Genomic DNA, 25,375 nt, shown 5'->3' on the forward strand with positions numbered 1-25,375 from the left:
AGTAGGTAGAATAGGAAAACAGAGCCTAGGACGGGGCACTGAGGAATGTCAGCATTCAAGGGGACAGGCAGCGGGGCACAATTGCACTAAGGAGGAGGAGGAAAAGTGGTGACACAAGGAGGGGGAAATCCAGGGAGCCACTGAGCCAAGTCAAGAGAAGAGGATGTTCCAAGGAGGAGTGATGGACAGTGTCAAATGCCGCCAAGAACTCAAGTGAGGAAAGGACTGGGAAGTGGTTACTGGATGTAGCAGTGAGAATGCCTCTGACCTTGGCCAGAACAGTCGCGGTGCAGGCTGGTGGATGCAGACCCCAGGAGTGAGTGGATGGTAAAGAAGTGGACTCAACACAGTTTGGCTGTTAAAAGGAGGAGGGAAACACACAGCAGCTCGATGAAGAGGTAGGGCCAAGATACTTTTTATTTATTTTTTTATTTTTTTGCGGTACACGGGCCTCTCACTGTTGTGGCCTCTCCCGTTGCGGAGCACAGGCTCCGGACGCGCAGGCTTAGCGACCATGGCTCACGGGCCCAGCCGCTCCGCGGCATGTAGGATCTTTCCGGACCGGGGCACGAACCCGTGTCCCCTGCATCGGCAGGCGGACCTTCAACCACTGCGCCACCAGGGAAGCCCAAGCTTTAATTTTGAAAGGAAGGAGCTAGGAAGAAGGAAGATGTTAAAGATTCAGGGACAAGATGGTTGACTGAGTGATATTCCTGAGAAATTAAAAACAAATGTGAATCAGAACATGGGAGGTTGGATATAGCTTTCATTATAAAAAGAAGACCTACAGATGGCTAAAAAGCACATGAAAAGATGCTCAACATCACTTATTAGTATAGAAATGCAAGTCAAAACTACAGTGAGGTATCACCTCACACCAGTCAGAATGGCCATCATCAAACAATCTACAAACAACAAATGCTGGAGAGGGTGTGGAGAAAAGGGAACCCTGTTGGTACAGCCGCCATGGAGAACAGTATAGTGGTTCCTTAAAAAACTAAAAATAGAGCTCCATATGACCCTGCAACCCCACTCCTGGGCATATACACAGAAAAAACCATAATTCAAAAAGATACATGCACACCAATGTTCAGTGCAGCACTATTTACAATAGCCAAGACATGGAAGCAACCTAAATGTCCATCAACAGAGGAGTGGATAGAGAAGATATGGTACATATATACAACGGAATGTTACTCAGCCATAAAAAAAGATGGAAATAATGCCATTTGCAGCAACATGGATGGACCTAGAGATTGTCATACTGAGTGAAGTGAGAGAGAGAAAGATAAATATCGTATGATGTCGCTTATATGTGGAATCTAAAAAAAGTGAACAAATGAACTTATTTATAAAACAGGAATAGAGTTACAGATGTGGAAAACAAACTTACGGTTACCAGGGGGTAAGGGGGGTGGAGGGTTTAATTGGGAGATTGGGATGGACATATACACACTACTATATATGTAAAATAGATACCTAACAAGGACCTACTGTATAGCACAGGGAGCTCTACTCAATACTCTGTAATGGCCTGTATGGGAAAAGAGTCTAAAAAGAGTGGATAGATGTATATGTATGACTAAATCACTTTGCTGTACACCTGAAACTAACACAACATTGTAAATCAACTATACTCCAATAAAAATTAATTTAAAAAAAAGGAGGGAAAGAGGCACAGATGCGTATAGGTGTACAGACTTTTGTAGGTTGGAAGTGGGAGGTTTTGGGAGCTCATGTTGGAAGCCTTTCATTTTCTCTGTGAAATAGGTTATGATGATGATGGAACAGGTAGGAGGAGGATAGGACAGGTACTGGCTGTTCTTCCCATATTAGCAAGGCACAGGCTAATCCAACAACAATTGGCAGTAAGGCAACAGAATACGGTTGTCCTAATACTAAGAAGGCCAGAATTTATTGTCAAGGTAATGGGATCCATCCCACTAAGATGTTTACATTTTACATGGCTAAATCATTGGTATTCCTGCCTCACATTAGCAGAGAGTGTCTTCTGATGCAACCAGGACTCTTGGAGAGCGCCGGTCCAAGAGTGTGAAACCCAGGGAGGGAGTTCCCGCCTCATTACCGTCTGTCCTCCATCTGCACGAAGCCTACCTTCCCAGTTGGTCAGCGTTGCTTATGCAGCACGGGCTTTGTACCTGGTGTTGATTATGGACATGTTCCAGCCTTCAGGAGACACCCCCTCCCTGCCCATCACAGTAGTGCTGGTCTCACCTCTGTGTCCTCTTAGAGAACAGTGTGTGATCAGTACCACAGACATCCATTCTCCAGGGAATCACCTCCTTTCACTTTTCCTTCCAAATTACAAGATGAAAGTCATCTCCTTTCATTTTCAATGCTTTTTCAGGTCTGGTTTGTTTAGTCTTAAATTCATTTCACATGTTTGTTTGTTTGCTTGTTTATTTTAAAAATTGAAGTATAGTGGATTTACGATGTATTAGTTTCAGGTGTACAACAAAATGTTATACATATGTATATGTCTATTCATTTTTAGATTCTTTTCCATTATAGGTTATTACAAGATATTGAATATAGTTCCTTGTGCTATACAGTAGGTCCTTGTTGTTTATCTATTTTATATATAGTGTGTAACAAACTCCTAATTTATGCCTCCCCCAACCTTACCCTTTAGTACCATAAGTTTGTCTTCTATCTCTGTGAGTCTGTTTCTGTTTTGGAAATTAGTTCATTTGTATCATTTTTTTTAGATTCTACATATAAGTTAAATCATATGATATTTGTCTTTCTCTGTCTGACTTACTTCACTTAGTATGATAATCTCTGGGTCCATCCATGTTGCTGCAGATGGCATTATTTCATTTTTTTAATGGCTGAGTAGTATTCCATTGTGTATATATACCACATCTTCTTTATCAGTTCATCTATTGGAAGCAACTTAGGTTGCTTCCATGTCTTGGCTATTGTAAATAGTGCTGCTATAAACATTGGGGTGTATGTATCTTTTCAAGTTAGAGTTTTCATCTTTTCTGGGTATATGCCCAGGAGTGGGATTGCTGGATCATATAGTAGCTCTATTTTTAGTTCCTTAAGGAACCTTCATACTGTTCTCCATAGTGGCTGCACTAATTTACATTCCCACCAGCAGCGTTTAAGAGGGCTCCCTTTTCTTCACACCCTCTCCAGCGTTTATTATTTGTAGACTTTTTGATGATGGCCATTCTGACCGCTGTGAGGTGATACCTCACTGTAGTTTTGATTTGCATTTCTCTAATAATTCGCAATATTAAGCACCTTTTCATGTGCCTGTTGGCCATCTGTAGACACGTTTATTTAATACCTGCTATGTTCTCAGGTAGGCTCTGGGGTTATAAACTGTAGCAATGAGCAAAACAGACAAAAATCCTTGCTTTCTTGGAGTTTACATTTCAGTGCAGGAGACAGGCAGTACATAAGTGCACTAATAAATATATAATAGGTCAGGAGGTGTGGCTAGAGACACAGGTGTGCCAGCATATGCCGCTTTAGGTGGAGAGGTGACACCTGAACCCAGACCTGAAGAAATGAGGGCGTAATCAAGGAGATAGCTGGGGGAGAAGTTTTCAAGTCAGTGAGAAGTGCATGTGCAAGGTCTTGTGGCGGGAGGATACTGGTATGTTGAGGAAAGTGGGGAGGCTGGTGTGGCTGGCGTGACAGAGAGGGAGAAGGTAGTAGCAAGGATGGCTAAGCCTGGACCCTGGAGCCTAGCTGCCCGGGAGCCACGCCCCAGTTCTACTGCTTATGAATTGGGAGTCCTTGGGCAAGTTGCTTGCCTTCTCTGTGCCTCAGTGTTGTCATCTGTAAATGAGGATAATGACAATATCTTCCCCATAGGCTTGTTACGAGGATGGATACTTGTAAAGCCCGGTGCCTGGCCATCGTAAGTCAAGGAAGATCTGTATGTATCTGTGTATCTCATGTGGGTTCATTTCTCCAGAGAGCCCTGGCTAATACAGATGGGGTGCAGGGCGGATCTTGTAGGACCTTGTGGGTGTGAAAGGAAAATAAACATGGAGTCGGTATTGCTAAGAGAGCTCTCTCTCTAAAACGGAGCCAGGAGGCCATAGAGGAAGTATGACTTACGCACGTCAGCCTGGATGGAATCTGGCCTTTTGACCACTTATTGTCCCCATGCAGGCATCCAGAACATCTGTAAAATGTTCCAGAAGCTCAAGATACCTATCAGGCCCTTACCCTAAAGTAACTTGTGACAGTCTACCTGCTTGTTAGACCCGTACCCTAAAACAGCGCGTGGCAGCCTACCCCTTAGGACAAATATTTCTTTTTTTATGTCAGGCTATAGCTTTGTGGCTTAATAGCCCCCCGCCTCGTCTCTTCCCTGGAACACTCTTTCAGTTTTACCCTAATCTGTGTCTCCTGAATTGCAATTCTTAAGACCCCAGATAAACGCTTTTCTTCTTTGCAGCTTTCTGTGGGTTTTGGTTTGTTCGCTTCGTGTTTTTTTTTTTTTTCCACATAGGTCATTCATAAGGACTTTGGCTTTATTCTGAGCAAGATAGGAAACCACTGGAGGGTTTAAAAGGGCCTCCGTTACCCCCTAGGCAGTAGGGGCAAGGGCAGAAGCAGAGAGACCAGGAAGCCGGCCCTCGGGTGATGCAGTGAGAGACACTGATGCCCAGACAAGGGTGGGGTCTGTGGGGACGGTGAGGAGTGGCTTTGCTCTGGGTAGAACGGCTAATAGGATATTTGCTGGCGAAATGGGCTGTGAGGTGTTGCGGGTGACTCCAAGGTGTTTGACCTGAGCACCTGGAAGAACGAAGAACTTTAAAAATCCAGCAGGTGGGACAGCAGCGGGGGGTGATCTTTACAGCCCTTCCTCAGCAGTGGGTGCCGATGCTGTCTGTCTGTCTGCCTCTCCTGAATTCTTCTTTGCCTCACATATTCACCTCTGGGTTGCAATTGTTCAAATAAGGACAAATAGATCTCCCCCAAATAGCCATTAGTTTTTAGCTACAGTACAGTCTAACTGGACATTTTTTTCCCCCCAAAAGAGATGGTCTGCAGAGCCAGCCTCGGCTCACACACCGACCATGCATTTTCTCAGTGCTCGGACCTCTGGTTCCTGGGAGTCGCAGATCCTCAAACACTGTCGTTTCCCACCACGGTTTCTGCTTCACGTTTGCTAATCTAAGTTGCCCATTTGAGCAGTTTTCCCCAACATAGCAGTCTGCACCAGGAGGGCATTTGAGCCTCTAAGGTAACACACACACACACACACACACACACACACACACACACACACACACACGTTTGCAGTGTTTGTAGTGAGTCTTTCAGTATGTACCTTTCCTGATAATGGTATTTAAATACTTTACAGTCAGATTTCAGCCAGCATTCATTCTCTTCTCCACACCAGCAGTCATAGCAAGGGGCACTTTGTCGTGAGTAGCTCAGCCCTGAGGTCATGACCAAGAAGGCCGCTTCCTCCCTGCCACTCCCCCTCCATGTTACATCTTTGCCCCCTGAGTCGGTGGCCTGGACACTTCGTGCCGTGAGCAGGCTCAGCCCAGGACTTTGGCTGACTCATGTTCTGGAAGTCTGCCCAAGTTCTAGTCCTCCCTCAGGGGTGACATTTCTGAGTCTGGGCAGAACATAGCACAGCCACGACCTACTGCAGAGGGAGACGATGTGCATACCTGGTTGGAAGTGAGGACCCAACAATTCGAGAAAAGTCGGTGAGCTCGATGTGCCAGGTGCTGGAGTAGAATCACCACCCTGCATGTGTGTCCAGGAAGCTTCTCGATCACGGAATTTCATGCTTGTAAGAATTGGCGAGGATTTATGTTCCCTCGTCATAGACTGAAAGAGACACAAGACATGGCAACCAAATGCATTGTAAATACTGTCTTTGGACCCTGATTTAAACAAAAAGTTTGAACATCTTTCCAAATAACCCAGAAAGTGGAACCCAGGAGTTATTGTCTGTTTTGCTGGGTATAATTAATGTGTTTACGTTTAAAGGGTTCCTTTGATGAGGAGTAAGATATCTACATGCTCTCAAAGTATCATTCCACAAAGAGTAACAATGCAGTGGAGAAACTAACAATACCTTCCCCCAAATAATCACAATTAACATTACCAACAAGGGATAGCGCCTCTGGATTGATGCTCTGAGAACACAAAATCACCCATGGGGCTTTCCAGCCATAGATTTGTAACCTGAATCTAACCATAAAGACATCAGAAAAACCCACATAGAAGCAATGAGCTTACTTACAAAACAAACAGTTACAGTTGTATCAATAGATACAACTGTATCTATTGATACAGTTACCAAGGGGGGAAAGGGGCAGGGGGAGGGATAAATTGGGAGATTGGGATTGACATATACACGTTACTGTATATAAAATAGATAAATAATAAGGACCTGCTGTACAGCTCAGGGAACTCTATTTAATACTCTGTAATGGCCTATATGGGAAAAGAATCTAAAATAGAGTGGATAGATGTATATGTAAAAAGAAATTTAATAAATCCAATCTGAGATAAGCTAAAAAAAAGCAAATTCTATGAAATTACTGACCTGTATTCTTTTAAAATGCCAATATCTTAAAAAACAAGTGAAGGCTGAGGAATTGATTCAGGGGCAAGGAGACGTGACAACTAAATGCTGTCTGTGATTTTGGACTGGACCTTGGACCAGAAAAAATGCTATAAAGAACCTAGTGGAATAGTTGTTTGCCTTGGAATAAGGACTGTGGATTAGAGAAACGTATCAGTGTTAAAGTTCCTCATCTTGATTACTGTATTGTGGTTGTGTAAGAGAATATCCTTGTTCTTAGGAAATCCACACAGAAGTATTAAGGGGTAAGAGGCCATGATACATGTAACCTACGATACAATGGTGTAGAGGTGAGTTATAGCACGTATATACACACGCAGCCGCCTTCTTTTATCTAATATTTTAGTATCCTCCCAGTTTACTGTACTCCACCCGTACTGATCTTTGCACTCCTCGGGAACGTAAGCATGCTGGAGATCAGAGCTTTTGCACTCACTCTTCCTCTACTTGGAAGGTTCTTCCCCCAGAAATTCACGTGGTTAGCTCCTCGTCATTCAGGTCTCAGGTCACCTCTTCAGAGAGACTTTCCTTGACTACCCAACCTAAAGTGTTCCGTCTCCCCCAGAGCACTTATTACTACCTGAAAATATATAATTTATTTCTATGCTTTTTTCTTTTGTTTGCCCCCTTCCACTAGAATGTACACATCATGGGAGGAGGGACCTTGATCAGGACTCTGTCCCTGGTAACGAGAATAGCGCCAGAAACATAAGTTCTCGGTATATGCTCGTTGAACGAATGAAGGCGGGACAGGATGGGATGGTGTGGGAGAAGCAGGACGCTAGGAGGAAAGTTAGCACCATGAACATGGTTATTGGAGAGACTCGTGTGTGTGTGTGTGTGTGTGTGTGTGTGTGTGTGTGGTGTGTGCATACCAGTGTCTACCACTCCATCCTACACCAAGTACATTTTTTAGAAGGGAGAAGGAAAAACTTGTGCACAATTCTTATTTGAATCTTAAAGGTTGATTTTGGAGAAAAAGAGGAATCCAAAGAGAGGAGCTCTATTGACATGTCTGTAACTTAATTGTCACATCAGCTATTTCTTTCTAATGACACAGTCTATATTAAAATTGCAGTCAGAATGGAGAAAGGATCTAGTTCTCATTTACATCTGCCTGGATGGATCGTCCTTTATTTTGGAAAACTCCCCTTCCATCTTGTCCTATTGAGGACAAGGTTATAATTTCCCCATTCTGAGGGACCAGAGCCTGGATGTCATCTTTGGCTCTCTTCATCCTCATTTCCTTGTGTTTCCACTTCTATAATAATTTTATATGTGGACCTGTGAGGTGGATTTATGTTACTCACAGCATGCTCCTTGCATCTCCTGTATCACTTGGGAAACCTGTTAATAATGCAGATTCCTTGGCCCCAAATCAGAATCTCTGCGAGGGGACAACAGGGAAACTAACTTTTAAAATTCCATATATTTTTGGAGTAAAACAAATATTTCAAAAATTAAAAACATACTGAAGGATGTGTAGTAAAGAATTTCCGTCTAGCCTCTGTTTTCCAACCACCCATTTCCCTTTCTCAGAGGTATGTCTTGTTATGTTAGTTTCATATATATTTTTCCGAAGATTTTTTTGTACCCAGACAAGCAAATACATGCATATGTTCTTCTCCCCTCTCCCTATTACACAGATGGTAGCCTACTATACTCATGGTTTCTGTACATTGTTTTCTTTCTGTGTGCCTATATATCTTAGAAATTATTCCATATTGGTATATGAGAACTGTCCTCACTTTTTCTGCAGCTGTATAGATTCTCATGTGTGGATGTACCATACCTTACTGAACAAGTAGTCAATCAATGGACATTTACATTGTTTTCAATCTTTTGATAGTAAGAACAATGCTGTAATGAATAACCTACTACATATATCATTTCCCTGGTTTACAAGTTTATATAACTAAAAATTTCCTGGGCTAAAGGATAGGTACATTTTAAATTTTGAAAGATCTTGCTAAATTATCTTCCATATAGGTTGTTGAGTTCACCAATGAAGCCATCTGGGCCTTGTGATTTATTTTCTGGAAGGCTACTAATTATTGATTCAGTTTCTTTGAGATAGGACTATTCAGGTTATTTATTTTTTCTTGTGTGAGCTTTGGTAGTCTGTGTCTTTCAAGGCATTGGTCCATTTCACCTAAATTATCAAATTTGTTGGCACACAGTTGTTCATAGTCTTCCTTTGTTATCCTTTTAATGTCTATGGAATCAATAGTGATGAGCTCTATTTCATTTCTTTTTTTAAAAAATTTTTATTGGGGCTTCCCTGGTGGCACAGTTGTTGAGAGTCCGCCTGCCGATGCAGGGGACATGGGTTCGTGCCCCGGTCCGGGAGGATCCCACATGCCGCAGAGCGGCTGGGCCCGTGAGCCATGGCCACTGAGCCTGTGCGTCCGGAGCCTGTGCTCCGCTACAGGAGAGGCCACAACAGTGAGAGGCCCGCGTACCGCCAAAAAAAAAAAAAAAAAAAAAAATTTTATTGAAGTGTAATTTATTTACAATGTTGTGTAGTTTCAGGTGTACAGCAAAGTGATTTAGTTATACATATACATATGCCCACTCTTTTTGAGATTCTTTTCCCATGTAGGTCATTACAGAGTACTGAGTAGAGTTCCTTGTGCTATATAGTAGGTCCTTGTTGGTTATTTTATATATAGTAGTGTGTATATGTCAATCCCAATCTCCCAATTTATCCCTCCCCCGCTTCCCCCCCTGGTAACCATAAGATTGTTCTCTACATCTGTAATTATTTCTGTTTTGTAAATAAGTAAGTATGTACCATTACTTATATGGTATGTACCATACCAATAAGTATGTACCATTTTTTTTAGATTCCACATATAAGTGGTATCACATGATATTTGTCCTTCTCTCTCTGACTTACTTCACTCAGTATGACAATCTCTAGGTCCATCCATGTTCCTGCAAAAGACATTATTTCATTTTTTTATGGCTGAGTAATATTCCATTGTATATATGTGCCACATCTTCTTTATCCATTCCTCTGTCGATGGACATTTAGGTTACTTCCATGTCCTGGCTATTGTAAATAGTGCTGCAGTGCACATTGGGGTGTGTGTATCTTTTTCTTTCATTTCTGGTATTGGTAATTTGTGTCTTTTTTCCGTAGGTTGGCTAGAGGATTATCAATTTTACTAATCTTTCAAAAGAACCGGTCTTTGGTTTTGTTGATTCCCTTTATTGAGTTCCTGTGTTCAGTATTATTTCTTTTGTTCTTTCTGCTTTAGGATCAAATTGCTCTTCTTTCCCTAGTTTCCTAAGATGCAAGTTCAGCTTATTGGTTTTAGAGCTTTCTGCTTTTCCAACATGGGCGTTCCATTTCCCTATAAGCACTGTTTTTGTTGCATCTCTTAAATTTTGATAAGCTGCATTTTTATTTTCATTTAGTTCAAAATATTTAAAAATTTCTCTTGAGACTTCTTCTATGACTCATGTGTTATTTAGAAGTGTGTTTAATTTCCAAGTATCTGGGGGATTTTTCAGCTATCTTCCTATTGTTAATTGCTAGTTTAATTCCACTGTGATCTGAGAAATTCTTTTGTGTGATTTTTAGTCTTTTAAATTTGCTAAGATGTGTCTTAGGGCCCAGAACATGTTCTTTTGAGGTGAATGTTCTGTGTGGGCTTGAGAAGAATGTCTGCTCCCGCCGTTTTGAAGGCCATGATCTATAATGTTCATTAGATCAAGTGATCAACAGTGCTGCTCAGGTCAACTGTCCCCTTACTAATATTCTGCCTGCTTGGTCTACCAATTGCTCACAGGAAGATGCTGAAGTCTCTGACTATAATAGGCAATTTGTCTGTTTCTCTATTCAGCTTGGAGTTGAACAGCTGTATGATTGGTATATCTTCTTGGAGAATTGATCCCTTGATCATTATGCAGTACCCCTCTTTATTGCTGAAAATTTTCCTTGTTCTGAAATCTGTTTGTCTGAAATTAATAAGCTCTTCTAGCATTCTTTTGGTTAATGTTAGCATTATCTATATAAATATATCTTTCTCCATCCCTTTACTTTTCTTTTTTTTTTTTTGCGGTACGCGGGCCTCTCACTGTTGTGGCCTCTCCCGCTGCGGAGCACAGGCTCCAGACGCGCAGGCTCAGCGGCCATGGCTCACGGGCCCAGCCGCTCCGCGGCATGTGGGATCTTCCCGGACCAGGGCACGAACCCGTATCCCCTGCATCGGCAGGCGGACTCTCAACCACTGCGCCACCAGGGAAGCCCCATCCCTTTACTTTTAATCTACCTGTGTCTTTATCATTAAAGTGGGTTTCTTGTCCTGTAGACAATATATAGTTGGTCTTGTTTTTCTTATCCACTCTGACAGTCTCTATCTTTTAATTGGTGTATTTATAGATATATTTGCTTGAATATCCACTATGTTTGTAACTGTTTTCTATTTGTTGCCAGATGTTTCTTTTCCTGCCTTCTCTAGTTTTGACATCTTTTTTTTTCTTTTTTTTTTTGGCCATGCTGCGTGGCTTGCGGGATCTCAGTTCCCTGACCAGGGATTGAACCTGGGCCACAGCAGTGAAAGCCCAGAATCCTGACCACTAGGCCACCAGGGAACTTCCTGTCTTCTCCAGTTTTAATGAGCATTTTATGTTATTCCATTTTTTATCTACTCTCTTAGTCTATCAATTATACTTCTTAAAAAATTTTAATGGTTGCCCTAGAGTTTATAATATACATTTTGACCTGTCTAAATCTACCTTCCAGTAACACTAAACCATTTCCTGTGTAGTGCAGGTGCTGTCCTTACGTTATGGTAATTATGCAACTCTGGGGGAGTTTTAGAGGTAAAGGAGTGGGAGAAAAACTGATCTACTTGTTCTTTCATGGGTGGAAAAAGGTTAAAAATTCCCACTGCTATTGTGTTTCTGCCTATTCTTATATCACCTACAGGTTTGTTTTATGACTGTGCAATGTGATTTGGTGCATAGACGCTGGTAATTGTTATATCTTTACTGTGAGTTACATCCTTTATCATTATAAAGTGCTTTAAAAAATCTTGTTAGGGTGAAGAACATTTTGATTAATTATTTGGAGGTCATAGGAAGGTACCTTCATGATCTAACTTTTGAACAAGTAGTGTTGCAACAAAAAGCTATGACTTAAAATTAAAAAGGAAATTTGAAATGAAAAAAAAAAAATCTTGTTAGGGCTTCCCTGGTGGCGTAGTGGTTGGGAGTCCGTCTGCCGATGCAGGAGACACGGGTTCGTGCCCCAGTCCGGGAAGATCCCACATGCCGCGGAGTGGCTGGGCCCGTGAATCATGACCGCTGAGCCTGGGCGTCCAGAGCGTGTGCTCCGCAATGGGAGAGGCCACAACAGTGAGAGGCCCGCGTACCGCAAAACAAAACAAAACAAACAAAAACACTTGTTAATATTTTTTTGTTCTGAAATCAATTTTTATATTAAGATCATAGCCTCAACTTTCTTTTCAGTTGGATTTTTCTGATATGCTATTGACATTCTTTTTTAAAAAATTAATTAATTAGGGCCTCCCTGGTGGCGCAGTGGTTGAGAGTCCGCCTGCCGATGCAGGGGATGCGGGTTCGTGCCCCGGTCCGGGAAGATCCCACGTGCCGCGGAGTGGCTGGGCCCGTGAGCCATGGCCAATGAGCCTGCGTCCGGAGCCTGTGCTCCGCAACGGGAGAGGCCACAACAGTGAGAGGCCCGTGTACCAAAAAATAATAATAATAATAATAATTAATTAATTATTTTTGGCTGTGTTGGGTCTTTGTTGCTGTGCGCAGGCTTTCTTTAGTTGCGGTGAGCGGGGGCTACTCTTCGTTGCAGCGCGCGGGCTTCTCATTGCGTTGGCTTCTCTTGCTGCGGAGCACGGGCTCTAGGTGCGTGGGCTTCAGTAGTTGTGGCACACGGGCTCAGTAGTTGTGGCTCGCGGGCTCTAGAGTGCAGTCTCAGTAGTTGTGGCACACAGGCTTAGTTGCTCCGTGGCATGTGGGATCTTCCTGGACCAGGGCTCGAACCCGTGTCCCTTGCATTGGCAGGTGGATTCTTAACCTCTGCGCCACCAGGGAAGTCCCTGTCATATTCTTATTTTTAACTTTTCTGAATTTTGAGCACACATATTTGAACTGTGGACAAAGAATCCTACCTCTGGCTATATTAATGCACTTTATAACTGAACTCACACTCTTCATATATACAGAGATGCATTCATAAACATATGATCAGCACCAGAGAAGTTTCTAAGTGAATTTGTGACAGATGATGTTGCATATTCAACGGTAATATGGGCCAGGTCATCTTTTTCTTGGCTCGGCTCCTACTTAGCAACTCAAGATTCATTTTCAAATAGACAAAGCAATAGACACTAGGATAATCTCTTTTAGGTGTGTCCTTATGCATAGCAGAATTTTATTCTGTGATCCAATCTGAAAACCTTTTCTTTTAAAAGGTGAATTTAGTCATTTCACATTAATTCAAGGTTAATGTTTGTTCTTGCTTTGTCATAAATTTTTAAGTGTATTTTCTATTTTCACAATTCATAGAGAGCATCTTTGTTTTTATGTGTGGGTTTCTTCTGTTAACACTCAAGTATTTGTATTTTTATACAAGTCGTTTACTTTATAACACACCATTTCACCTGTATTTCTTGAGATAATGCCAGTTAATTCCCTGCAATGATCAATGGTAAATTTAGTATATTGGTTCTTCCACCCCCCTTCTTGAATTAGTGTGCTAGGGCTGCTGTAACGAAGTACCACAAACTGGGTGACTTAAACAGCAGAAGCTTATTGTCACATAGCTCTGGAGGCGAGAAGTTGAAGATCAAGGTGTCGGCAGGGCTGGTTCCTACTGAGGGTTGGGAGGGAAAGATCTGTGCCAGGGCTTTCTTCTAGCTTCTGGTGGTCTCAGACACCCTTTGGCAGGTAGATGGCTTTCTCCCTGTGTTTTCACATCATCTTCCCTTTGTATGTGTCTGTCTCTGGTCCAAATTTCCCCTTTTTATACGGAGGCAGTCATATTGGATTACACTCCGATTACTTCATCTTAACTTGATTATAATTCATGACAAAACGTTTGGTGTAAATTTTCATCTGGTCTATAGAAATATTTTTCTGTTGTTTTTTGACTCCCTCTTTTTTTCTGTTCCTCTCCTCCATTTTTTTCCTTTCTGTGTCTCTGTACAGCTGCATTCCTAGTTCCAATTCGATTACTCAATTTTGAATGGATTTCCCACACCTTCCCACTCCCATGCAGTTGTATATATGAGAGATGAATGCATTTCTGTCATAGATGCCATAGAAAAAAATTTCAGGATGGAGAGCTTAAAGACATTTCAGTTAAAAACTGACAAAGACTTGCGTAGGAATGTCTGCCACTGTGCCACCTGAAAACAGCCTGGGGCCTGATCTTTTTTGTCTCTGGGCCCCTGTCTCTGGATACAGGAAGGCTGAATGCTATTTTGGGGGATTTTGAAGATTTTAAATGCAGCATCAGAGAGAGAGAGAGTCGGAAGTACCGGTCAGTGAAATCAAAAGTTGATTCATTGAAAAAATTTTTTGGAATAGATTGAGTTTTTACTGGATCAGCTGTTCATGGAATGTCAGTGAGAGAGAGGGGTAAGAATATGTATCAAGTTAGGGATATTTAAAAAAACAATTCGGAGATATATGTAGGAATTCATTTGGTCTCCCCCTCCACTCCTTTCTAACCAGATGAAATCAGTTCACAATGTAAACTGTCTCTTTTCTTACCTCCTTATGGACTGAGATGATGATGATGATGATGGTGATGAAGAGGAGGAGGGCGGGGGAATATGCCCAGTCCAAGGGATTCTTCTTTAAACCTACAGCCTATATATATATATATATATATATATATATTTATATATATATATATATATATATTTTTTTTTTGCGGTACGCGGTCCTCTCACTGTTGTGGCCTCTCCCGTTGCGGAGCACAGGCTCCGGACGCTCAGGCTCAGCAGCCATGGCTCACGGGCCCAGCCGCTCCGCGGCATGTGGGATCCTCCCGGACCGGGGCACGAACCCGCGTCCCCTGCATTGGCAGGTGGACTCTCAACCACTGCGCCACCAGGGAAACCCAAGCTCAGCCTTTGAGTCATCCCAGCCCAGGTACCAGACATGTTGGTGAAGAAGACTCCAGCTTATTCCAGCCTCCAGCCATTTGCAACATCCCCACCTATAAGGCTTTTCAACTGAGCGACCCAGACATTGTGAAGTAGAGACAAGTTATCCTCACTGTGCTGTGAATTCTTGATCCATAGAAGCCCTGAGAATAATAAAATGGCTGTTGTTTTATGTCACTAATTTGGGGGAAGTTTAGTGTGTAGCAGTAGGCAATCAGAATGCCTTACGACACTTTTGCACAATAAAACTTGAGGACTATTGTTTATAATTTACATGGAACCCAAGAAAGTTGGTGGGGTGTTTGAACCTAGCTAAGCTAGAACTGCCTTTCTTAGAATTTCTTTCCCTGTGTGGTTCCAGGTTGGGGTTGGTGACAAAAGAAACTTGTGCAAGTTTCTGAAAGGTGGAAGGGAAGAAGCAGCCCTTTTTTAATGCTCTCAGGGTCAGTGTAGGGCATCAGTTGCTATTGCAACTCAGACGTGTTATCACTGATCTGCTGGTTTACCTTGTTGGCCTGGAGCAGAAGCCTGTATCTCCTTCACCTTCTGATGGACCTTATCCTTTGACTTCTTTGTGTTTTGGGCGAAGGAAAAAATGCAGCTCCATGATGAAAGATGCCAGAGGCTGGGAGAGTGAGCATACCCCTGGGACAAAACAGTGAATGAGTACTGCTGTCCGTCCCACATAAAAAAAAAAGCTTTTGGTCCTCTTCATTGCTAGGAATTGAAACGAATGTGCTTGCCAGGTCAGTAGTGTATACCAAGTGACGGAAACTATGTTGTTCTGTTTCAGTAAAGGTATCACATCTGGTATAGCACCTGTGATTGGGACTACCCCTTGCTTAAGTTTATATCAGTTTATGGTAGTGAACCAGCAGCTGTCAATCTTTTTTCTTTTTCTTTTTTCAGGATTAGAAAGGTAAATTAAACTGGGACGTGATGGGGACCACCGTCTCTGCTTTCTTGAATACTTTGAAGGTGGTACTAATTTCTGTAATTCTTCCCAGTATGTGGTATTCCTTCTGATATACTATCATGGCTGGAAGAGGAAACAGGTCATTTCAGAGGCTTTCACTTGACCATTTCTACCATAATGACTACATAATAACAGGTTTTCCTGTTTCTAAGTATATCCATCCCAGGGATGCACTCAGGGACCTGACAACATTCATGCACACATTGTTCCCACCATGAGATGAACTTGGACTAAGATACCATTTCTCTCCTCGCTTTCATAAGCTTCACTCTCACTTGGGAACTATGATGGCATGTTAGGTCCCATGGCATCACTGTCAGTCCAGACTGTGTATCCAGTGGGTCTGGGTATTCCCCTTTCCCTAGTGTGTCTAGAAAATGGCTGCAGATTCCTTTGGGGAAGGAATAGGGAAATGCTTATGTATGTATTTGACGTGGCACTGCAAGGACTTTTAACAAGGGGTTTAGGCATCCTTTTCAGTCAGTAGGCTCTAGGTCTCAGAACTGTCCTAGAACTGATAAATGAGAGTGTAAGTAACCATTGTAGTGACTGATAATCAACCTTTTTCTCATTAGCTTTCAATTTTTGTGTGGTTACATAAACCAAGTAATATTCTAATCTGTTGTCCATCTGTTTTGTTCCTAGTAACACCCTGGTCTATTAGCCATTGCCACAGGTCCTGGTAGGTCAGGGGACCTTGACTATCATCCCAAGCTTGGTCTGTATTACAAGAATCCTGTTCATCTTGACTCTTTTTTTTTTTTTTTTTTTAATTTATTTATTTATTTATTTTTGGCTGTGTTGGGTCTGCGTTTCTGTGCGAGGGCTTTCTCCAGTTACGGCAAGCGAGGGCCACTCTTCATCGCGGTGCGCGGGCCTCTCACTATCGCGGCCTCTCCTGTTGCGGAGCACAGGCTCCAGACGCGCAGGCTCAGTAGTTGTGGGTCATGGGCCCAGTTGCTCCGCGGCATGTGGGATCTTCCCAGACCAGGGCTCGAACCCGTGTCCCCCGCACTGGCAGGCAGATTCTCAGCCACTGTGCCACCAGGGAAGCCCCATCTTGACTCTTAAGTTTAGGTGTCATCATCTGGCCTCTGCTGGTCTGGAATCCTGTCACCCCGTGTGGTAATAGAGTTTGACTCCATGGCAGAATCTCCTGCAGTCAGCGGTGTCGTACAGAGGCCCGCTTATTGCTGGACTTCTCGAAGATTCTGGCGCCCCATGACCAGTGTCATCTCTTATTGCTCCCGTGATGGGAGTTCCCTCTGGGCCTTCCTGGGGGACCTAGTTAGGTATCAGGTTCTCCGAGTCGTATAGCAATCATTCTAACATTTCTACTTTCCTGAACCTTCCTCCACACTCTGTCAAGGCAGTTCTAGCATTTCTATCTCGTGGCCAACCAACACTGTGTTCAAGCTTGAAGGAGTCATCCCAACAGCATTTGAGGACTGATTCAGGTGCCCTTGTCAGGACAATAAGCCCCAGGTCATGAAACAGTGCTCCCATGTCAACAATTGCTCCCTTATCCTGCCTTTTATCTTTCCCTCTCTGTCTAACACCCTTGAGTTCCACTTCCGTACATGCCCCAGCTCCTGTTGCTATATGCCGGCCAGGTATTCATATTCACAGAGTGCGTATACAATATGCTTCCAGAGGAGTAATTCCCCGCTTGGGTTCCACTCGGACCTGCCCCTAGTCATGGGTTTGAAGGCAGGTAGGGAAGATGGAGCCAGATCTAGAAGAGACCAAGCATCATTTTGTGAACTACCTGCCTCAGGTGTGGTCTTTTGGGAGTCTCCATTTTAATGGAGGCTGTTCTCCTTTAGCAAGGGAGGAGGAAGCTGCTTTTGCCAACCTGGAAGATTAAGAGGTATCGGGGTTCAAGGTGGTTAGGCTCATGCACCCAGATATCCCCATGGTAGGTCTCTGATTCTCAGCATCATGATATCGGATCCTTGAACTTGATGTGAGACCTGTTTAGACTGTTGTTCAGTATTCTTTGAGCTCTGCTAGCCTAGCAGTTACATCCTGGACTTGATTTTCAGGCCCCTGTGAAAAAGGGTAAGAACCTCTTTAAACTCTGCCATGGAGGCTTTCTCACTTTCACAGTATGTCTAGAGTTGTCTGGTTAACCTGAGCCCATCTTTTTTTATTTTTTTTCTTCAAGGCCTTTAAGGCCATGAACAAAAGTCAGCCAAAGCCATAGTCTTTCTTACTTCTCACCAGTAGTGGAGTCATTACTGATGTTTGACCTATCAGTGACCCAGTTCCAGAATCTCCTTCTGAGGGAACAACTCTTGAAGAACCCTAGGTTCTTCAAAAAGGCAGAGCCTGCGACAAGGACTTGCATGATGGTCATTGTTTTGGGAAATGATCCTCCAAGGAGCAGAAGAAGGGAGACTGAAGCAGGAAAGGAGGAAAAGATCACCTGAGAGCACCTCACTGACTTGATCCCGCTGTGGGGAGCTAGGAGTTCATCCTGCTAGGGACACCCTGGGAAGTCATGTAGAGTGCCCGCGAAGAACTGTTGCTTGAAAGAGAAGAAAGGGGTATTTACACTGACTCCTGTCCTTGTAGGAAGCTTGCTTCGTGGGGTATTAATTCTCTTGCATTTCCAGTTTTTAGAAAAATTATTTGGTTCTTTTGTATCCTCTAAAGGTGATCGATGAGGTTTTTTAAAAAGTATCATTATAAACTTGTGGATTTTAACATATTTTATATGTTTCACTCTACTACGATCATTATTCTTATTGATAATGTTCCATCTTTGGCTATTGGGACCTCCTGCGAATTGTTTCAGTTTTGACCATTGGGAGCTCCTTCAAACTGGTTCCCGTGGACTTTTTTACATGACCCCAGTGAACTTTAATCGCTTCCTTGTTTTCTAGTGTGACTAGGTATTCCAGGCTCATTCTTGCTTCTGACAGGAATTCATCCATTTTCCCAAGGAGTCCTGGTTCCTTTTCACGGGAAATGGTATTTAGAGAATACAGTCTGGGCACTAGGGGTCCTCATTGGGCTGGTCATTTCTTCTAGGTCGTTTCCTTGGGCAGAGCTAGAAACATTTATTCTTGTATTCTAAGTTAATACTCGTATTTCCAATTCAAATAAAATATCACATTTTCAAAACCTAACTTCTTTGATTTTATATTTGTGTCTCTTTATGCTTACTCATTAGCACAATTACTTAATTTGCCTTAGTTTATTCTATGTGTATATATAATAGTTTCAAACATCATTAATGGATTACTTGTTTTATCCTATTATATATATGTGTGTTTAACAGTTTCATACTTTTGTTATTAGCAATATGACTCCTGAATACAATTTAAGATTACTTTGCAATTCTATTTTTCGTTTAGACTATGCCTTACAAGGAAGGTACAAATTGCTGTGTTTTGAAGTTATTGAATTAATTCTTCTATGTATAGTTAAGCCATCAACTTGATATATTTGGGTTCTTTTGTTTTCAATTTTCAGGATTAATATTTTCCTATCTTGATTTATTTTTGTTTTATAATTACATAAACCATTTACATGGTTTCTAAGTTAAAAGCTATAAAGCAAAGTATATTCACAGAAGTTTATCTTCTAACCCTGTTTCCTCGAACCTGCTTCTTCCTTCCACCTAAAAGTAGTCATTTCCCATTTCATTTTAATTTATTCTTCCATTTTTGAAAATATATGCATTTTCTCATTTTGCCTCCCTTTTTAGGTAAAGGTGCACACACTGCTGTACACTTTATCCTGCACCTTGCTTTTTTCACTTAGCTATGCATCATGGAATCACTCCATAGTGGCACATAGGAATCTTATTTTTTTCCCCACAGCTGCATAGTTCTCCATTGTATGAATTTATCCAGGTATAGATGGAGGACAGCACCAAGAGATTTGGAATCAGTATCTAGAAGAATAGAATTATCACTTACTGTAATGGGGAAGACAGCAAAAAGAAGAGGTTTTGGGGGGAATATCAAGAGTTTGGTTGAGGACACATTTTGTTTGAAGTGCCTATTAGACATCCAAGGAGAGTTATGAGTAGGCTGTTCTGGATAGACAAGTCTGGAGTTCAAGGGCAAGGTCCAGGCTGGACATATAATTTGGAAGTTAATAGCCAGGGATTATGGTGAAGGGGTGGAGGAATAAATGCTCCAGGCTGGTCACTTCACCCCTGTTTTTGTTAACTCCTAACTCTAGCTGAGATTTTGGTTGCCTGATTTTACCCCCCGGACCCCTATTTCACTGATTTCCCTGATGGACAAGAAGGCAGTCATTGCCTCAAAACAGAGTATGGAAGAGGCAGGAGGGAACGTCAACTTGTTTTCACTAATGTATTTCTCCCAGCCAGTCTTCTGCCCCAGGCTCTAGCCAACCCATATGCCCCCACCCCTTTCAGGTAGATAAACCACGTAAATGGTTTATGTAATTATAAAACAAAATTAAATCAAGATAGGAAAATAGTAATCCTGAAAATTGAAAACAAAAAATCAAATATCTCAAGTTGATAGTTTAACTATACAGAAAAGAATCAAATCAATAACTTCAAAATACAGCAATGTGTACCTTCCTTGTAAGGTATAGTCTAAAGGAAAGATAGAATTCCCTTTCAGGTGCACTGCTTCTACCTCCCCAGAGGTTTCTTACTGTCGATGTCATTAGTTCCTGGAATTCATGTTCTCTTGAAGCTTTTCCTTGTTTGACTCTGGGGAAGAGAGCCAGCCATCTGTGCCAGTTCACCATCTTTGCAGGAACCAGAAATTCTATTTGAGTTTTAAAATTAAGCAAGGGAAAAGAATATTTATTTTTTTTAAGAGGAAAAAATATGGGGGAACTCTAGTTTATCATCCCTTTTCAAATAGCCTGTGAAAACATCCCAAAGAGATTGACCCTGATTAGAGTCAGGTTCAGGAAAACAAGGACTCAACAAAGCTAGGAACTGCAAACTGAGTGAAAATATAAAAAAATTGACTCTTTATGAAGAAATGTTATAAGAACTGTGAAGTTCTACTATGGTAAAGGTGTAATGTCTCCTTAAGAAGTATTTCCCTGATCTATAGTATGCATGGGAAAGATGTCAAAGTTCATCACTGACTATTTCATAGAAAAGTTACAATCAACCTTAAATATGATCACCATTAAAATAACAAGACGTAGGGCTTCCCTAGTGGCGCAGTGGTTGAGAGTCCGCCTGCCGATGCAGGGGACACGGGTTCGTGCCCCGGTCTGGGAAGATCCCACATGCCGCGGAGTGGCTGGGCCCGTGAGCCATGGCCGCTGAGCTTGCGCGTCCGGAGCCTGTGCTCCGCAACGGGAGACGCCGCAACAGTGAGGCCCGTGTACCGCAAAAAAAAAAAAAAAAAAAAAACAAGACGTAGATTATGAAATGAAACTAGATGACATAATTTGAGGTTAATAAAATGTAAATAGTTATTAGAAAAGAATTGCAATGGAAATTAACATCTACATTTTATATAATTTCTGTTGATTGATTCTAGGTTCTCAGTATATTTTCTTTTTTCTTTTCTATTTCTGTTCTGGTGGCAACTTTAACATTTTTTAGAAGAAATATATGCTTATTATCCACTTATACAAGTGAATATGGAGTCAAAAGTGAAAGTTCTCTTATAACACTTCTCTCCTTTCATGGATACAATGCAACAAACCTCCCATAGATAATCATTCTTGACAGTTTTGTGTTTATCTTTCCTGTCTTAGTCCCTTTAGACTGTTCTAACAAAAATACCATAGATGGGTAGCTTATAAACAACAGAAATTTATTTCACACAGTTCCGGAGGCTGGAAAGTCCAAGATCAAGGCGCCAGCAGATTTGGTGTCTGGTGAGGGCCCACTTCCTGGTTCATAGAAGTCCGTCTACTTGCCATGTCCTCATGTAGCAAAGAGGCAAGGGAGCTCTGTAGGGCTCTTTTATAAGGGCACTAAGACCTTTCAAGTCCTCACCTCCAAATAACATCACATTGGGGATTATGTTTCAACATATGAATTTCAGGGGGACACAAATATTCAGCCCATCGCACCTTTTATACACATTAATCATTTTTACACGCACATACACACAATAGAGCATTATAGATTTATTTCTGAAATTTATGATGGGCATGTTCTCATATTAGTACATTTAGATCTATGTCATTATTTTGAGTAGCTAAAATTGATTTTGTAGACATATTAATAAATTATATTTTTATTTCGTTGAAATGATATACACAAAAATCCAATTGAAATGAATTATATCTTCTTTTATTCTTTTAAATTAAAACATTGTAAATATAAACTGAAGTGGTGGGACTTCCCTGGTGGCGCAAGGAATACTTTTGTAACGGAAGCGGATAGACTCTTGCATCCCTGACCTTTAAGACTGGGGAGTGGAAGAAACTATATTCAACAATTTTTCAGATAAGAAAACAGAGATGCAGGATTAAAATTAAGGTTAAAAAAAGAATTTGTAAGGTTAAAAAGAATTTGTAAGGTTAAAAAAAGAATTTGTAAAAGGAATTTATGTGGACTAGGCAGAAAAACTTCATGTAAAAACCCTTTCTCTAAGGTGCTTTCTCTATTTAAGGTTGGTTTTGTAAAGAAGAAAAAGAGCTTCATTCTTAGACATGAGAACAAAACCTCAGGTCTTTATGGTTAACTCAGAAAAAGAAACAAGGGGCGAGTTCTGTGATGTCATAGGGAGCAGTAGCTCCAGGTACATTCTCTTCTCTAAATAAATTCTTGCTCTTCACTGGGCATTTTCAGCTTTTAGAATACATGTCTAATGTCTAATGTCTTTAAAGATTTAAAGCCCAAGCAGTGAGAGAAAACATTTCTGAGGGGAAGGAGGAATTAATTCCATAAAAAAACCTTCTCCCTAAGGAATGTGAGTGTTGACTACTGAAGGAGAAATTAACGTCAAAGAAAACCTCTTGCGTTGGGAGACAAAACTTCATGTGCTTAAGAGAAAGAGAAAGGAGGGGGGAGAGAAAATATTTTTGATAGAAAGGAGGAAATAACTTCAAGCAAACATGCTTCAGTATTTCAGGCCTCTTAAGGGTCGCCATATGGAACAGGGATTAGGCCTTGTTCGTTGCGGCTTTGGGAGGGAAAATTAGCTTTGCGGGCTGGTGGGCATAGGCAGCAGTCACATCACCCAGCAGTGGATTTCGGCTGCGTACCACGAGCTCTCGGGAGCTGATGTCCAAGCAGGGGTGACGTGATGGAGGATTACAGAAGCCATTCCTACTCAGCGGGGATTAGATTTGCAGAGCTCTGAGATCCTGTCCAACATTGAGATCCAGAGCTATTAAAAGAAACAAACACACACTCTCAAATCCCCTTCAGCCAGGCAGACGCTGGACACGGGGGTGGGAGTGACACAGGATGGCTCTGTTGCCATGGAGAGACTGTTGGCGGATGGGGGCAGAGGGATGACCTCGGGAAATATTTCTAGCAGGGCTCCAGCAATATAAAGAGTTTGATTTAAAATGAATGGCAGAATTCGTGGACATGTGGGTGGAGGCAGGGTCAGAGAGCTCCCCTAAGGACAGAAACCGAATGGCCCACATGCTGGAGGAGATGTAGAACATTTCCATACGAAGACACTTCAAAGCCTGGGGAGCCCTGAGGCATAAGGCTCCCCACAGAAGCCCCCTTTGCCCCCATGTGAAGGCTGTACTGTTCTTCCCTTTGAAATTGCCATTCTGGATTTGCATAGAAGGCATGAAGTTAAAGTTGGTAGATGGGGAATTCCCTGGCGGTCCAGTGGTTAGGACTCCGTGCTTTCACTGCTGAGGACCTGGGTTGGATCCCTGGTCCTAAGATCCCACAAGCCGTGAAGTGCGGCCAAAAAATAAATAAGTAAATAAATAAAAAATAAATAAATTTGGTCGATGAACAGCATCTGAGGCAAATATATTGAGTGTGATAAGATTAAAGAAGATTTTTATTTATCATTCCAGTTTAAACTAAATTTTTTTGCCGAATTTTTTCCTTTAAATTAATACTTACAAATATCTAGTTTACCATGTACTAGAAACTGGAAGAGATGGTGTGTCATCAATGAGATTAATATTTTAAAACCTGGATAATGATGTAATGGAAGACAGATTGGAAATTAAATTGTCACTCCACTGGGAAAGAATTACATAATATAAAGCCAAAGGTAATGAAATGAAATTCTTCAGCATCTAATATTTCTAGCCCTAGTTTCAAGGTAAAAGAGAAAAGACGTGCACAGATTTTCTCAATAAGAGAACTCGATCATTATGTATTGAAGGCTGAGGAAGAAAGAAATTTGTCTTCTGAAAGAACAAGTTAATATTGTGTGAAATGTCCTCTATCAGAAATCTACTTGTCTTAAAAGATTTTGTTAGTGAAGGAGAGAGTAGTTTTGTGTAAATAAAAATCTCTGGAATAAGACAACAGAGTTTCACAACTTTAAGGCCAAGGTATTAAAGAGAAACATAAACATTTTCCACAGGAATGAGAACGTATAAAAGAATCATATCTTACCTCTCAGGGTGGTAGAATGAAAATGAAGTGTATGTGATGGTAATAAGAAAACAGCTTCCTGTAAATCTCCCTAAGAATACTACTAATAGTCTTTAAAGCTATTGATAAGGCAAAAACTACAACGACAGAAACCCCCAAGTTCTGTAACTCCAAGGAGAAAGAGAGAATGAAGAAGAAATATGTCTGTCATGGACGAGTAACCCCATGCCATATCATCTCTCCAAAAACTCCTCCTTGGTTTTATTTTTAGCCTCTTCCCAAATTAGGACAAGTGCCCTTTCTCAGCTGGACTGTACCTTGGTGCTTTTGATCTTGAGATGGAAATTTCAGACCCCAAGAGCCAGAGGCCATCAGAGGATTTCTCATCATTTGTGAGCTTTGTGGCTCCTGTTCTCTGCCTGAGGTTGTCTTCCTTAAAATTCCCCGTGGTCCTCTGCCCAGATTCAGTGTCTTCGTCCATCAGGACATGAACGAGAGAGGGCAGCTGAGCGTCTACAGGCATGACCCGGTGACATTTCCAAGGACTTAGATTGTTTTTCACTCCATGTGTTACTCTGCTCAGAGCAGATCCTGTGGGTTCATGGAGGTATCCATATTCTCTACTTCATGTGGGTCACCAAGGGGCAAGTTTATTCCTATCCTCTTAGAAACATGAAAACACACACACATGGTTTTTCCATAAAGAGAGGCTTTTAATGGTGCAGCTGTAGAAAAATTCTGATGCTTGTGTCAGATGTTCAGCCTGGCTTCTGGGAAGAGGTTTATGAATCCTGCTGTACCTTGTTTAAGAACAATCATTAGGAATTATTAGGTCTGTGAATCCCATCTGCTTCCCAGGAGAAGAAAGCATCACTATGGGGCTGGATTAGGTCCCTGGCTTCACACTGAGGTATCTATACCTCCCCAGACTAGAGAAGAAGTAAGTAGCTTGGGGGAGAATCTTTCTAAAACAGGGCAGGAAGGAGAGAAAATAATATCGGGGAAACCTACTATATATAACAAGACAAAACTTCACATCTATCAAGCAGAGATACACAAAAAGAATATTTGAGATCGTTGAAGCTTTCGGGGGCCAATAAATTAATACCCATCTTCCCTGCATAGCTCCGATTGAAGGGAGAGTAGAC

The 25,375-nt window shown here is 41.8% G+C and overlaps 1 long non-coding RNA gene across 1 annotated transcript; it reads right to left on the bottom strand.

Annotated features, from left to right (window-relative positions):
* Positions 1–473: 473 nt before the first annotated feature.
* Positions 474–24,674, bottom strand: LOC137201651 (uncharacterized). The gene is made up of 3 exons (XR_010932271.1): positions 24,249–24,674; positions 5,676–5,838; positions 474–655 (listed from the first exon to the last, which is right to left on the bottom strand). It is a non-coding gene; the product is annotated as an uncharacterized lncRNA (long non-coding RNA).
* Positions 24,675–25,375: the final 701 nt, after the last annotated feature.

This window comes from Pseudorca crassidens, chromosome 11, assembly GCF_039906515.1.
Source record: "Pseudorca crassidens isolate mPseCra1 chromosome 11, mPseCra1.hap1, whole genome shotgun sequence".
NCBI classification, from domain to species: Eukaryota; Metazoa; Chordata; class Mammalia; order Artiodactyla; family Delphinidae; genus Pseudorca; species Pseudorca crassidens.